The 14,528-nt window shown below is 47.9% G+C and overlaps 1 pseudogene; it reads left to right on the forward strand.

Moving 5' to 3' along the window:
* The window catches only part of LOC148773955 (elongation factor 1-alpha, oocyte form-like), a 43,649-nt pseudogene extending 29,782 nt beyond the window's left edge, over positions 1 to 13,867 (forward strand).
* Positions 13,868 to 14,528: the final 661 nt, after the last annotated feature.

Consider the following 14,528-nt stretch of genomic DNA (forward strand, 5'->3'; position numbering starts at 1 on the left):
AAAGGATCAAAGCAAACATAAGAGGGCAGATAATATCATTATTTCAAACTGAGGCTTAAGAAAGTTTAACTGGTTGAAAGTCATTTATCTAGGAAGTAGGAGAGTGAGGTTTTGCCCAAGTGATCTGACTCCAGAGCCTCTTCCTTTTAACAATTTTGTCCCAGAATTGTTAAAGTCATAAGTGTATTTCATCATTTTCCACCGTCAGTATAAAGTTTTGGCTAAGTCTCCTCTTCTTCCTTTAGTTTATTTTTATATTGTTACATCACTCCATATTCTTTTATGAATTCCTTTTTCTTCCACCATCACCATCATTTCCCTCTCTTTTTTTTAAATTTTTTTTTTTCCCAGAATGAACGTGGGATCCTAGGCTTCCCAGGTGGCTCAGAGACTCAGGAGATGCAAGTTTGATGCCTCGGTTGGAAAGATCCCTTGGAGTGGGAAATAGCAACCCACTCCAATATTCTTGCCTGGGAAATTCCATGGACAGAGGAGCCTGGTGAGCTACAGTCACGGAACCACCTTGAAGGGATCGTTTCAGTGTCCCAGTTATAGTCATTCTATATTATATCCTATGTACACAGTTTAGTAATAAGCATGTGTCCTATATGTACATATGGTATATGGAGTGTTCAGAAGTCTGAGGATTTAAGGTTTGGCGTCATCTCTTGTGATTGTCAAGTGCCAAAGATAAACAAGAATGTGATTTGTTTCTTTATAAGAAATATGACCTCCATGGGAACTGCTCTTTTGCCCTATTTTTCTATGCTCTAAACCATTGTTTTCCAAACTATATTCCTCAGTACATTAGTTCCATGAGTGGTTAATAGTATATCTCTTAAAAAGGTTCCCCAATCAAATACCTGCAGTGAACTCTACCATGAGTTTTTGCCCTCATAGGAAACAGGGTTCCCATAGAATCTAAGGCATGGACTGCTCTGTTCTTACCTCTAAAGAGGCTGCTGCCTCATCCTATGCTAATGAGGACACCATTCTCCCGAGATTACAATGTTATCGGCTTCTCAGGTACTTAAAATGTACAGATTATTGTTCAGCTGGGGCTACTTCTCCAGGACATTAACTTCACCAATTACGAGTGCATTTTCTCATCGTTTCTTCTTGCTCAGTTTCATTTTCTGAGGGTTAGAAAGCTAGCTTTCCTCCACATTGAGACAATAGCCTCCACTCACCTGCCTAAACCTTACCGCCCCTTCAGTTTTCACTCCTGTTCTGCCCAGTCTCTTGACCACTTCAGTGCTTCCCCGGAGGTGGAAACCTTGACCTTTTAATGACCATCCCCCTCCTCACTCTCATCCTCTGCATGAAGGCTACAGATGCTTATGGCCTTGTGAAAATAATTCCTCATTCATTCTTTCAGCTGTTAAAAATTAAGGACCTACTATGGGCTGGGCGTTGTTGTAGGATCTGGTTGAAAGGCTCAGTAAATGAATGGGTTTCCTCCGCTGGGATCTGGGAAGCTCTGTTAAGTAATGCATGGCTAGGTAAGTATATTTATCTTTTAGGAAGAAAAGTGCTCTATAAATCAGGGAACTATTATAATATTTACATATTGGTACCATGAAAAATGATTTAAGCAGTTTTCACTGTATTAAGACTCCTGATAATTTGCATTTATATAAGCACATTATTGGCACAAATTTGTCCCTCTGAGTAGCTCCACATAAAGTGGTTTTGCTTTAATTATCTCTCACAAAGCAACTATAAAATGATTGTAAAACAATTTGCAAGTATGTGTGTTATCCATAAATGCTAAATAACAGTTAAATTATAAACACTATGCAGTGAAATCTGACATTTCTCAGGATAATATTTCAGTTGCTCACCTGACATACTGTCAACTCTGGAGCAATAACATCTGGATTAGGATAGATGTGTAGCTGGAGAGGTAAGGAAGAGTGTGCACTTACCTTAGGAGCATCCCAAAGGAAGGAGAACCTTCTTTTACCCTCTAATTTTTTTTCTGTACCTTCCTAACCCTCAGTGGACCACATGAAATGATTTCCAAAGCAAACCAAAGTAGTCATATAACATGTATGTATTCAAGGGCTAACACCATGAGTTCAGATATATAAGGTGTTTTAAATATTAACTGATGAATGGATACAATAGACATCTGAACACTTCCTTTGAGCCTTCATTAGTGGACTCAATACAAGTCACTGTAAATGACATTTTGGAGACAGCAATGAATAAGTTCGTCAAGATCCCTGAGCACCCATCCAAAAAAAAAAAAAAAACAAAACCCAGAAGCTCCTGATGATATTTACATAGTCACTTTTCTCCTCCAGGGCTTTGAAGGTAACACTTTTGCCAGCAGTGCAGAAGTAAGTTTAGAGTTCTCAGTCTCTAATCACTCTGAGCAAACTCTGTGGGTCCTTTCTGGAGCTTACAGTTTCATTTCCAACCCAGTATCTGATTCTCCGAAGGACCAGTGGAGGGAAAGGACAGGATGGTCATCAGTCCTATTCCACAGGTGAAGAAACTGTGATTCAGTGTGGTTTATGCAATGGTTTATGCAAATTCACACAGGGATAAACGAGAGACAGAACCTGAACTTAGATTCTAAAATTAAGGGAGGGAAGGGTGCTACAAATACGGGACATCCACAAAACAGTTTCCCCTGTATCATATGCTTTATGGGCTTCCCTGGTGGCTCAGCGGTGAGGAACCTGCCTGCAACTCCAGAGACACGGTTTGATCTCTGGGTTGCGAAGATCCCCTGGAGAAGAAAATGCCAGCCCACTCCAGTATTCTTGCCTGGGAAATCCATGGATGGAGGAACCTGGTGGGCTAAAGGTCCATGAGGCTGCAAAAGAGCCAGACATGATTTAGGGACTAAATAACAACAACACACACTTCACAGTGAAAAAGTGACAACTGGAAATATGTAATTCCCCATTGCTACATGAATGCATGAATGAATCAGCAGTTCTATGCTGGATTCCTGTGCTGACTTCTCAGACTTGCTGTCTTCAAATAGAAACCCTTTGGGACGTTTAATTTTGTGCCCTTTGCATCCTTCTTCCAACCACCACCCCAGCACCACCTATTTCACATCAGCCTATTTCCTTCTCTGTCCCTGATGAAATACAGATGAAAAAAGCCCCTCCTGTGCCCCAGTTCGGAGAAGGCAATGGCAAGCCACTCCAGTACTATTGCTTAGAAAATCCCATGGATGGAGGAGCCTGGTAGGCTGCAGTCCGTGGGGTCGCTAAGGGTCGGACACGACTGAGCGACTTCACTTTCACTTTTCACTTTCACACATTGGAGAAGGAAATGGCAACCCACTCCAGTGTTCTTGCCTGGAGAATCCCAGGGACGGGGGAGCCTGGTGGGCTTCCGTCTATGGGGTCACACAGAGTCGGACATGACTGAAGTGACTTAGCAGCAGTGCCCCAGTTATTTCCCTGGGACACTGCTCTGAGACAGATATGGGACTGGAGAAGGAGCAGCCTTGACAGTTTCAATCTCCATCCTATGCTCTTTTTTTTTTAATTGTTATATATTTATTTATAATTTTAATTGGAGGCTAATTACTTTACAATATTGTATTGGTTTTGCCATACATTGACATGAGTCAGCCATGGGTGTACATGTGATCCCCATCCTGACCCTCCCTCCCACCTCCCTCCTGATACCATCCCTCTGGGTCATCCCAGTGCACTGGCCCTGAGCGCCCTGTTTCATGCATCGAACCTGAACTGGTGATCTTTTTCACATATGATAATATACACGTTTCAATGCTATTCTCTCAAACCATCCCACCCTCACCTTCTCCCACAGAGTCCAAAAGACTGTTCTTTACATCTGTGTCTCTTTTGCTGTCTCACATATAGGGTCATCATTATCATCTTTCTAAATTCCATATATATGCATTAGTATACTGTATTGGTATTTTTCTTTCTGGCTTACTTCGCTTTATATAATAGGCTCCAGTTTCATTCATCTCATTAGAACTGATTCAAATGCATTATTTTTAATAGCTGAGTAATATTCCATTGTGTATATGTACCACAGCTTTCTTATCCATCCATCTGCCAACGGACATCTAGGTTGCTTCCATGTCCTGGCCATTGTAAACAGTGCTGCGATGAACATTGGGGTACACATGTCTCTTTCAATTCTGGTTGCCTTGGTATGTATGTTCAGCAGTGGGATTGCTGGGTCGTATGGCAGCTCTACTTCCAATATTTTAAGGAATCTCCACACTGTTCTCCATCTTGTGCTCTTTAAATTCTTACAGAGATGGGGATACCAGCCCACCTTACCTGCCTCCTAAAAAACCTGCACGTAGGCCAAGAGCAAGAGTTAGAACCAAACATGGAGCAATAGACTGGTTCAAAATTGGGAAAGGAGTATGTCAAGGCTGTACATTGTCACCCTGCTTATTTAACTTATATGCAGAGTACATCATGAGAAATGCCAGGCTGGATGAAGCACAAGCTGGAATCAAGAGTGCCGGGAGAAATATCAATAACCTTAGATATGCAGATGACACCACCCTTATGGCAGAAAGTGAAGAACTAAAGAGCCTCTTGATGAAAGTGAAAGAGGAGAGTGAAAAATTTGCCTTAAAACTCAACATTCAGAAAACTAAGACCAAGGAATCCAGTCCCATGACTTTATGGCAAATAGATGGGGAAACAGTGACAGACTTTATTTTCTTGGGCTCCAAAATCACTGCAGACAGTGTCTGCAGCCATGAAGTTAAAAGACACTTGCTACTTGGAAGAAAAGTTATGACAAACCTAGACAGCATATTAAAAAGCAGAGATGTTACTTCATTGATAAAGGTCCATCTAGAAGGAAATGGCAACCCACTCCAGTGTTCTTGCCTGGAGAATCCCAGGGACGGGGGAGCCTGGTGGGCTTCTGTCTGTGGGGTCACACAGAGTCGGACATGACTGAAGTGACTTAGCAACAGCAGCAGCAGCAGTCAAAGCTACGGTTTTTCCAATAGTGATGTTTAGATGTGAGATTTGGACAATAAAGAAAACTGGACATTGAAGAATTGATGCTTTTGAACTGTGGTGTTCAAAAGAGAAGACTCTTGAGAGTCCCTTGGATTGCGAAGAGATCAAACCAGTCTATCCTAAACGAAATCAATCCTGAATATTCATTGAAAGGACTGATGCTGAAGCTGAAGCTCCAATACTTTGGCCACCTGTTGTGAAGAGCTGACTCATTTGAAAAGACCCTGATGCTGGGAAAGATTGAAGGTAGGAGGAGAAAGGGGCGTCAGAGGATGAGATGGTTGGGTGGTATCACCGACTCGGTGGACAAGAGTTTGAGCAAGTTCTGGGAGTTGGTGATGGACCGGGAAGCCTGGTGTGCTGCAGTCCATGGGGTCACAGAGTCGGACACGACTGAGCTACTGAGCAACAGCGACAGTCCTGTGCCCTGCCTGCCTCTGGGCTGAAGTTTAGAGCTCACATGTGTTGGATTTACACTGCTATCTGGCTTATGGTACAAAGTGAGGGGAGATTGGTAGCCTTCAAATTAACGGCAGTCTCGGCAGAGAGATGTCACCCCTAGAGCCCTGCGAAAGAAAAGCAATTACATGAATAAGTATTACCAGGGTCTTCCTTTGTCGGACAAATGTTCAGTAGCGGCACTTGTGATCAAGTCAATCAGCAAGGTCTACTGAAGGCTTGTGCTTCCACTACTTGTGCACAGATCTCCACACGGTGAGACCTTAACTGTGTGGTTGTGAGTGTGTCGTTCTTGCCACCCAAGACTGGAATGTGTCAAATCAGCTGGCCTGGGAATTCCTAGAGGTGCAGGTCCTTCTTGAATCATGTCTGACACTAAATGTTTATGGATTCAAATCAGACTGAAAAGGACTTGCCTGAGACTCAGTTTCCACATCTAAGATGAGGAACGGCACCAGAATGATGCCCAGGGGACTTCCAGGAGGCATCACACGTATGTTGTTTTTAGAAAGGAACTCATTTGGGGGGCTTCCCTGGTGCTCCAGTACTTAAGAATCTGTCTGCCAGTGTAGGGGACACAGGTTTGATCCCTGGTTTGGAAAGATCCCACAGGGCACAGGGCAGCTAATCGCATGTGACACAACTTCCGAGCCCGTGTGCTGCAACTACTAAAGCTGGTTCAGCTGGAACGAGTGCTCTGAATGAGGGGAGCCGCCAAGAGGAGAAGCCCGCCTGCTGCAACTGGAGAAAGTCCGCGGCAGCGAAGACCCAGTGCGGTGAACACTAAATGAATAAAAAGAAAGAAGTCCTAGAAAAAGAGAAAGGAACATGTCTGGATTAAAATTCCACCCCTGCCCCTGCCTACACGTTGGTTGTGTGGTTTGGACAATTCATTTTACCTCTCAGCCATCTGTGAAATGGGAGTTAGGCAAAAGCAGCTTTGAGGCGGAGATGTAGAAAGACGACGTGCTCCAGAAATATCTGTTGAATGAACGATGCTCAGAGTTCAGAGGGAAAGCTTTCCGTGTTAATAGGGCATGACTGTCCCTTTCCCCTAAAGCTGTCAAGCTCTGGAACATAAAGAAAAGGACCTTCTCCCCTTGTCTCCATTCTCCATCTAAGCAAGAATTATTTGAGTGGAAAATCACTAACTTAGAGTGTCTCCAACATTCGGTGCTTTGTCTCCTCCAGGGCAGGACCCCAGCTCCTGGGTTGTGGGGTGGGTGAGTCTGGTGTTGCCTCCCCCTCGTGCTGTTGAGGCAGGGACAGCAGACATCCCAGGCGGCCACATGCTTCAAGACCACCGCAGAAAAGGTGCTCTATGAGCATCTGGGCAAAGAAGTAACTCCGTCCTACTTAGGATTTGATTTCCTATGTTTGCAGGTCTGCAAACTGGATATCTCCTTGTTCAGGTGACCAGACCCTGGGAAACTCAGGTTTCCCTGCTTCTCATGGACACGCTTGAAATGGGACTAAACTAAGTCAAAACAATTCTTTTTTCAATTTTTAAACATTTTAATCAAAGTAGAGTTTGACTTTCAATGTTGTGTGCATTGCTGCTGTACAGCAGAGTGATTCAGTTATACACATGTGTATATTCTCTTTTATCTTCCTTTTCACTATGGTTTATCACAGGCTATTGTGTACAGCTCCTTGCGCTATAGAGGAGGACCATGTAGCTCAACCATTCTATATATGCTAGTTTGCATCTCCTAACCCCAAACTCCCCCTTCATCCCCCCCACTTCTCCAGCTCGGCAACCTCAAGTGTGTTCTCTGCATCTGTGTGTCTGCTTTTGTTTTGTAGATAAGTGCATCTGTGTCATATTTCAGACTCCACATTTCAGTGATGTCACACATGTCTTTCTCTGTGTGACTAAATTTAAGGTGTTGAAACTTTACATTCAAAGTTCCCCATCACTAACTCTAGTTTGTTTCATTTTGTGGCTTTCTTCTAAAGTATACTGATAATAACACAGAACAGATAAACAAAAGGTCCTACTGTATAGCACAGGGGATTATATTCAATATCCTGTGATAAACTATAAGGGAAAAGAACATGAAAAAGAATGTGTATACAGGCATTTCTGAATCACTTTGCTGTACAGTAGAAATTAACACAACACTGTAAATCAACTTTGCTGCTGTTCAGTCGCTAAGTCTTGTCTGACTCTTTGCAATCCCATGGACTGTAACATGCCAGGCTCCTCTGTTCTCCACTATTTCCCAGAATTTGCTCAAATTCATGTCCATTGAGTTGGTGATGCTATCTAAACTTCTCATCCTCCGCCAACCCCTTCTCCTTTTGCCTTCAATCTTTTCCAGCATCAGGGTCTTCCCATTGAGTTGGCTCTTTGCATCAGGTGACTAAAGTACTAAATTTCAATAAAACAAAACAAAACAAAACAAAATATATATATATACTGATACTGTTGTGCAGACTCAGTTTATGCCTGCAATGGAGTCTGTCTCTAGAAACTTGAATAAAATGGGGTGATCTCATAGCTACACCTCTGCTCACTAACTATAAAGACCAAGGGGTTTTGGTTAATAGGTAAACTAATTAATAGACATACTTAGTTCATATACCAACATTGGCCACATAGTCTAGCTTTCTTTAGGAATCAGTCCTCCCTGGAGTAACTTTTCACTACAAAGTCACCCCTTCTTGTATTTATGCAGTTGCCCAACAAGCACATCTTGACCATATAACTTCATTTGTCTCAATGCATTGAGCTTGTCATTCTAAATGATTTTATTTCATCCTAACTCATCTGAAGCCTGCATTACAGTCACTATAGATTCATTCTAATTCTTAACCGTCTCATTCCAGAAACCCTGATGACTTTATGTTTATACATTGTAAATACTATTTCTAATAAAATGATAATGAATTTCCAGGGCCCTTCAAATTTGTAAATAATGGGAATATTTTTCCAGCAACAGCCAATTACACTAGCTGGGAAAGTCATTCTATCAGGAACACTTACCCTTCAGCTGATTTCAATGTCAGAAAACCTCTTCATTCTGATTATTCCTGCAGTTCGGAGTCAGCCAAGACTACAGAGATACTATGTAAATGGCTTAAATGGAAGAAGTATAACAATAATAATTCTTAATGAGGAGACAGTCTGGCTCAGCAGAAGGCTGGAAACCTGGAGATGGAGGAGTATCCTCCTGTTTCTTCACTAATGTGTCTGTGACCTTGGGCAAATCGTTTGGTCTGTTTGTAAGCACTTGGCTCTCAGCGAGCAGAGTCTGGCAACACAAGGCAGGGAGAGGAAGACAGGACCAGAGGAGACACTGGTTATGGATCACTTGCCACATGCTGGGCACTGCACGGGATGACTGAGTTCACTGCTCAGGAAAGCAGGAGGAAAGAATTACCTCCATGTTACAGATGGGATGGAAGCTCAGAGCCAGTCAATTCCCACAGCCAGGAAGCAGAGGAGGCAGAATGTAGACTCAGGTCTACCTGGTTCTGTGGCGAAATTCCTTTACACACCTGACTTGCCTTTGTGCTATTTCAAAGAGGCTCAAACAAGACAGGTTATCTCATCTAACTAGCAAGACTCATAGCAAGACTCATAGTAAGACTAGGGAACTTCAGATCCAGATCAGGGAGTGAGCAGCTCAATTGCTCTGGATGGAAGGACTGGAGACTCAGGAAGGGGTCTAGACTCCAACCCTTGCAGTGGTCCCCAACATTTTTGGCACCAGGGACTGGCCTGGTGGAAGGCAGTTTTTCTACAGATGGAACTGGGAGTGTCGTGGGGGATGGATCGGGCGGCATTGCAAGGGGCAGGGAGCGACGGGCCCTGGGGAGCAGTGGGTGAAGCATGACCCGTGGGCCACCTGCTGCTCGCCTCCTGCTGTGCAGCCTGATTACTATCAGACTGAGGACTGATGCTGGTCCATGGCCCAGGGGCTGGGGACCCCTGCATTAGAGTTAACTGTAGGGTCCTCTGGTGCTGTATCAAAGGCTTGAGCTTGACTTTGGGATGAGAGAGAAGATGCTGACAAAGGCATGTGTTCCCCATCTTGATGGCAAGTGCCTCTGTTGGCACTTTTGGTCCCCCCTCCACTTCTGAATCCCCCTCTATTTATGTGGAACACGCGTCAGCTGCACCCCCTGGCTGAAACGTATCCCTTTCTTCCAGGACTCCTGCGGTGGCCTCCTAAGGGTATTTCTGATTCCAGCCTCAGCCTCTTGAAGCCTCTCCTCACTGAAGGAACAGTAATTTCCCCCCTGAGGACAATAAAGAGTAATCAAGAGATTCAAGCCAGGGGATTACATAATTAGACTTACAGTTTAGGAAAATTAAACTCTGAGCAATTAATGCATAATGATCTTCCCCTTTTACCTCTTTAGCCACTGTTTCCTTCCACCCATTCCCTCCAGGCAAACTGAGTCCAGAACTGTCCTTAATGGATTATTCTGCCTGACAAGCCCCTCTGCCTGTGCCCATGCCCGTGGTCTTGCTGAAACATCTCTATGAAGCAGTCCTCCTCACCCCACCCACTTGGGAAGCCCCCCAAAGACCTTCACTCACAGCCCTCACAATTCACTCATTACTTTGAAACGGCTTCTTTGTCTCCCTTCCAGAGTGTGAGCCCCTCAGAGACCAGGGCTGCACCACTCCCACCTCAGTCACAGCTCCCAGGGCTCCACTAGATGTTAGTAGCCACAGTCCAGCCTTGAAGCAGGCGCCACTCCCCCTACCCCCCAGCAGTCCTGGACTGCTGACTGGAAGGAGCCGCAGAAGGACCCCTGACTCTCAGGGAGCCTGAGAGCTCTCCCCAACAAAGTCTCGCCATGACCGCTTCCTGATTCCGAGTCCTCAGCCCCTGGCGGTATCCAGCACTATACTTCCCAGCGCACTGCACGAATGAATGAAAGGCCACAGCCTTTACAGCACCTTAGTCTTGGGAAGTCACATGCAACGTCTGATGCCAGGCAGAATTCATTCTTATCTTTCTTCTTATTTTTTTCTTAGTTCCCAAATCTTCCCTTCCCCAACTCCACCCACACACTCACTTACCCATGCTTTCTTCATCCCAATATCAAATCAGTCAGAGAAGAAGTCTGAAAAATTGGCTTTGGGGGTAGGGAGTGGCATTCCCTACCCAGCTCTGCTGTCAGATTTGGGTGGAACCAGAGGCAGGCCCAGGGCTGGGCTTCTAAAAGCAGGAGGTAAGACAGCCACTCACTACTGTCACATATTCACTGCTGCAGCTCCTGCTGGGTGGCCTGTTCCCGCTTCTCTGAAGGTGGGCGCTGGCAAGGGGCAGAGGACCACCTTCAGGCTGTGGGATGGCAGGGCTTCTAATATATGGGGTGGACTGGTGCCGGGGTGGGGAGGCGGGTCTTGGGTGGGGAATTGGAAGGATGGAGAAATGTGGGGCAGTGGCTGAGCCCCCACATGTTCTAGGGAAGGCTCGCATAGGAGAAAGGAGGGAGGGGCCATGACCGCTTGGAAATCCCAGCTATAACCCTGGGACCGTGACCCTTGCCAGCCTGGCAAGTCCTTTACTTTCCAGATGGTGCCACCGTGTCCCAAGCTCTGAGCTAGGCCACGGCGTGGGGAGCGGGTGCTGGGGCGGAGCAGGGGGAGAGGAGTAGTGAGAGGTGGGCTGCCTGCCAGGACATCAGGGCCTCACCCTCTCCCCACCCTCCCCTCCCGTGCTCCAGTCTAGTTGACTGAAGGAAGCAACCACCGCAGTGGGCAAGGAGAAGACGCACATCAGTATCGTGGTCATCGGCCACGTGGACTCTGGCAAGTCCACCACCACCGGGCACCTCACCTACAAGTGTGGGGGGATTGACAAGAGGACCATTGAGAAGTTTGAGAAGGAGGCAGCTGAGGTGAGCCACCCGCCCGCGGGGTTGGCTCTAGAAGTGGCGGGGGCTGGGGATGGCGGTCCGCTTCTGGCTGGGTCTGCTGGCAGAGCATGGAAGCAGGGCACGCTGTGAGGTCTTGGAGCGGCGGCTGAATCTCCCATCAATGCGCTCCTCACTCCTTACCCGTCCCCAGATGGGTAAGGGCTCCTTCAAGTACGCCTGGGTGCTGGACAAACTGAAGGCAGAGAGAGCGCGTGGCGTCACCATCGACATCTCCCTGTGGAAGTTTGAGACCAGCAAGCACTACATCACCATCATCGATGACCCGGGCCACAGGGACTTCATCAAGAACATGATCACCGGCACCTCCCAGGTAAAGCAGCCCTTGTGCCCAGGTCCTTCCCTTTCTAACTAGGGCGGATGGTAGGGGAGGTGGCTGGCAGAGGGAGGGGAGGAAACTCAGGCTTTATTTCCTCGGGGAGGAAGGGCATCATAAGCCTTAGAAGGTATCCGCGCGGACTTTCAGTTCTGACCAATCAGAAGACAGACTCTAATGCGGTCCAGACACCATCCTCCTTTCGGGCTGGGTCAGGGACTGGGTTTTCTGACACCCAGACAAGTAGATCACCATGTGGGGCTCCTGAGGAAGGAACTGAAAGCTTATGTATGGGGCTGAGTAACAGTTTCAGTGGGAGGCAGGACCTCTGTGCACAGCAGCAGCCGGGGGATGAAGGCATTGTCGGTTTCTGGGGAGCGTCCCGCCCGCAAGGGGCCGGGGATTGCCCGAAGCTCTAGCCAGCCTCCCAGCACATCCGGCGCCCCCTCTCCTAACCAACCTCTTGCCCCCACGATGTCTGCCTCCCGCAGGCCGACTGCACCCTGTTCATTGTGGGTGGCGGTGTGGGCAAGTTCGAGGCGAGCATCTCTAAGAACGGGCAGACCCTCCAGCACACCCTGCTCGCCTACACCTTGGGTGTGAAGCAGCTGATCGTGGCGGTCAACAAGATGGACTCGACCGAGCTGGCCTACAGCACCGCACGCTTCCAGGAGATCACCAAGGAAGTGAGCGCCTACATCAAAAAGATCAGCTACAACCTGGCCACCGTGGCCTTTGTGCCCTTCTCGGGCTGGCACGGAGAGAACATGCTGGAGCCCAGAACCAACGTGAGTGCAGGCTGGGTCCATGGGCTGCCGGGCGGGGGAGCAGAACGGGTCTTGGTCCTGGGGTGGGCATGCAGGGAGCCACTCCCTGGCCTTGCCTCCTCATTTACCGCATCCCTGTTCCCGCAGATGCCTTGGTTCAAGGGCTGGAAGGTTGAGCGGAAGGAGGGAAATGCCACCGGGGTGACCCTATTGGAAGCTCTGTACTCCATCCTCTCCCCCACTCACCCATCAACAAGCCCCTGAGGCTTCCGCTACAAGACGTGTATAAGATCGGAGGTGAGGGGCCAAGGCTGGGCCGGCTGAGGGGAGACACCAGTGCAGGAGGAGGTCCGCTGTCTGACTTGCTGGGCTTCAGATCCTGACCTGTGAGCAGTGCCAAACCCCCAGCGTTTCCAGTTTATCTGATATGCAGAGGAAACAGCCAGTCCTTGAGTTTGGCACTTCCTGCCAGCTCTGTAGGTGACCTTGGCCCTTGATCCCCAGGAAGCCAGCTCTTACCGGGCAGGGCTGGAGTGGTTCTAACCACCTGCCCTTCTTCTGCGCAGGCATCGGCACGGTGCCCCTGGGCCGAGTGGAGATCAGCTTCCTGAAGGCTGGCATGGTGGTCACCTTTGCCCCCAGTGGCCTCACCACTGAGGTCAAGTCTGTGGAAATGCACCACGAGGCCCAGTCGGAGGCCCTGCCCAGGGACAACGTGGCCTTCAACATGAAGGACATGTCTGTGAAGGACATCCGTCGAGGCAACATGGTTGGAAACAGCAAAAACGACCCCCGGATGGAGACAGGCAGCTTTGTGGCCAAGGAGAGCCACCCAGGAGGCCAAAGCCCTTGGTGCATGGTGGTGGTGGAGACTGCCTCTTAGAAATCAGCCCCGGTTTTGGTGGAGGCCCCAAGCGGCTCGAGGTTTGGCCCTGGATCTTGGGTCCCAGCAGTGATCCTCTTCCTCTCCCCCCGCCCAGGTGATCGTCCTGAATCATCCAGGACAGATCCACGCTGGCTATTCTCCAGTGCTGGACTGTCACACAGCCCACATCTCTTGTAGGTTTGCTGAACTGAGGGAAAATATTGACCGCCACTCGGGCAAGAAGCTAGAAGACAACCCCAAGGCCCTGAAGTTGGGCGATGAAGCCATCATGCAGATGGTCCCCGGAAAGGCCATGTGTGTGGAGACCATCTCCAAGTACCCGCCCCTAGGTGAGCTGGGGTGGATGGCTTCTGAATCCTGGGAGGGAAAGCACCTCTGACTGAGACCAAGGAGCCGTGCCTTCTGTGTCTGTTTTCAGAAATCTCACTCTTTTCCTTCCTCCTGTCCTCCAGGACGTTTTACCGTGCAGGACATGAGGCAAACCGTGGCCGTTGGTGTCATCAAGGCCGTGGAGAAGAAGAGGCTGCGGCCAAGGTCACTGTAAGGTCGGACCTCAGTGGCCATTTGGCTTCTCTTCCCCGGTGGACATCTTGGCTTCTTCTTTTCCTCTTCATTTCCCGCTGGCGGGAAAGAGTCCCGCCAGACCGTTGAAGAGCCTCTGACGAAATAGCTTTGAACAGAAATCAACCCTCCCTCCTAGACCTCCGGAGCAACCAACCTGGTCTCCTCACCTCGACTAACTGACCTATGAGAGACCACCACTCCAAATCTTGCCTAAAGTTATGTAAGTTGCTCTCTGCCTTTGTTCCGCGCAAACTTCCCCGACCTCGCTCTGTTAGGTCCGGGGATCCAGCCCGGAGGTGCCTAACCAGTAAAGCCTGTTACATTATTTGGCGTCTGGGTTCTTTTATTTAACGTCATGGGCTGTTTCGACCTTACAGTCACCAAGTCAGCGGTGAAGGCCAGCAAGAAATGAAGTGCATCCTTCTCCCATGCCATTTTCTCGGCAGCCTCCACTGTATGAGATACTTCTATGACTGAATAAAATTAGTAGTAAAACTTCTAGCTGATTTGGTTTCCTCCAAGAAGGAAAGGGTGAGGTCAGTGAGGAAATTCTGGGTAAAGAACCAATTTAAGGGCCATAGGCTTGGAAGTGTTTTATGCCGTGGGTAGTTAACACACCATTCAGGTCTTAACAGCCTTCT

This window comes from Moschus berezovskii, chromosome 25 (genome assembly GCF_049115385.1).
Source record: "Moschus berezovskii isolate FMDL1 chromosome 25, NW_MosBer_1.0, whole genome shotgun sequence".
Classification (NCBI taxonomy): Eukaryota; Metazoa; Chordata; class Mammalia; order Artiodactyla; family Moschidae; genus Moschus; species Moschus berezovskii.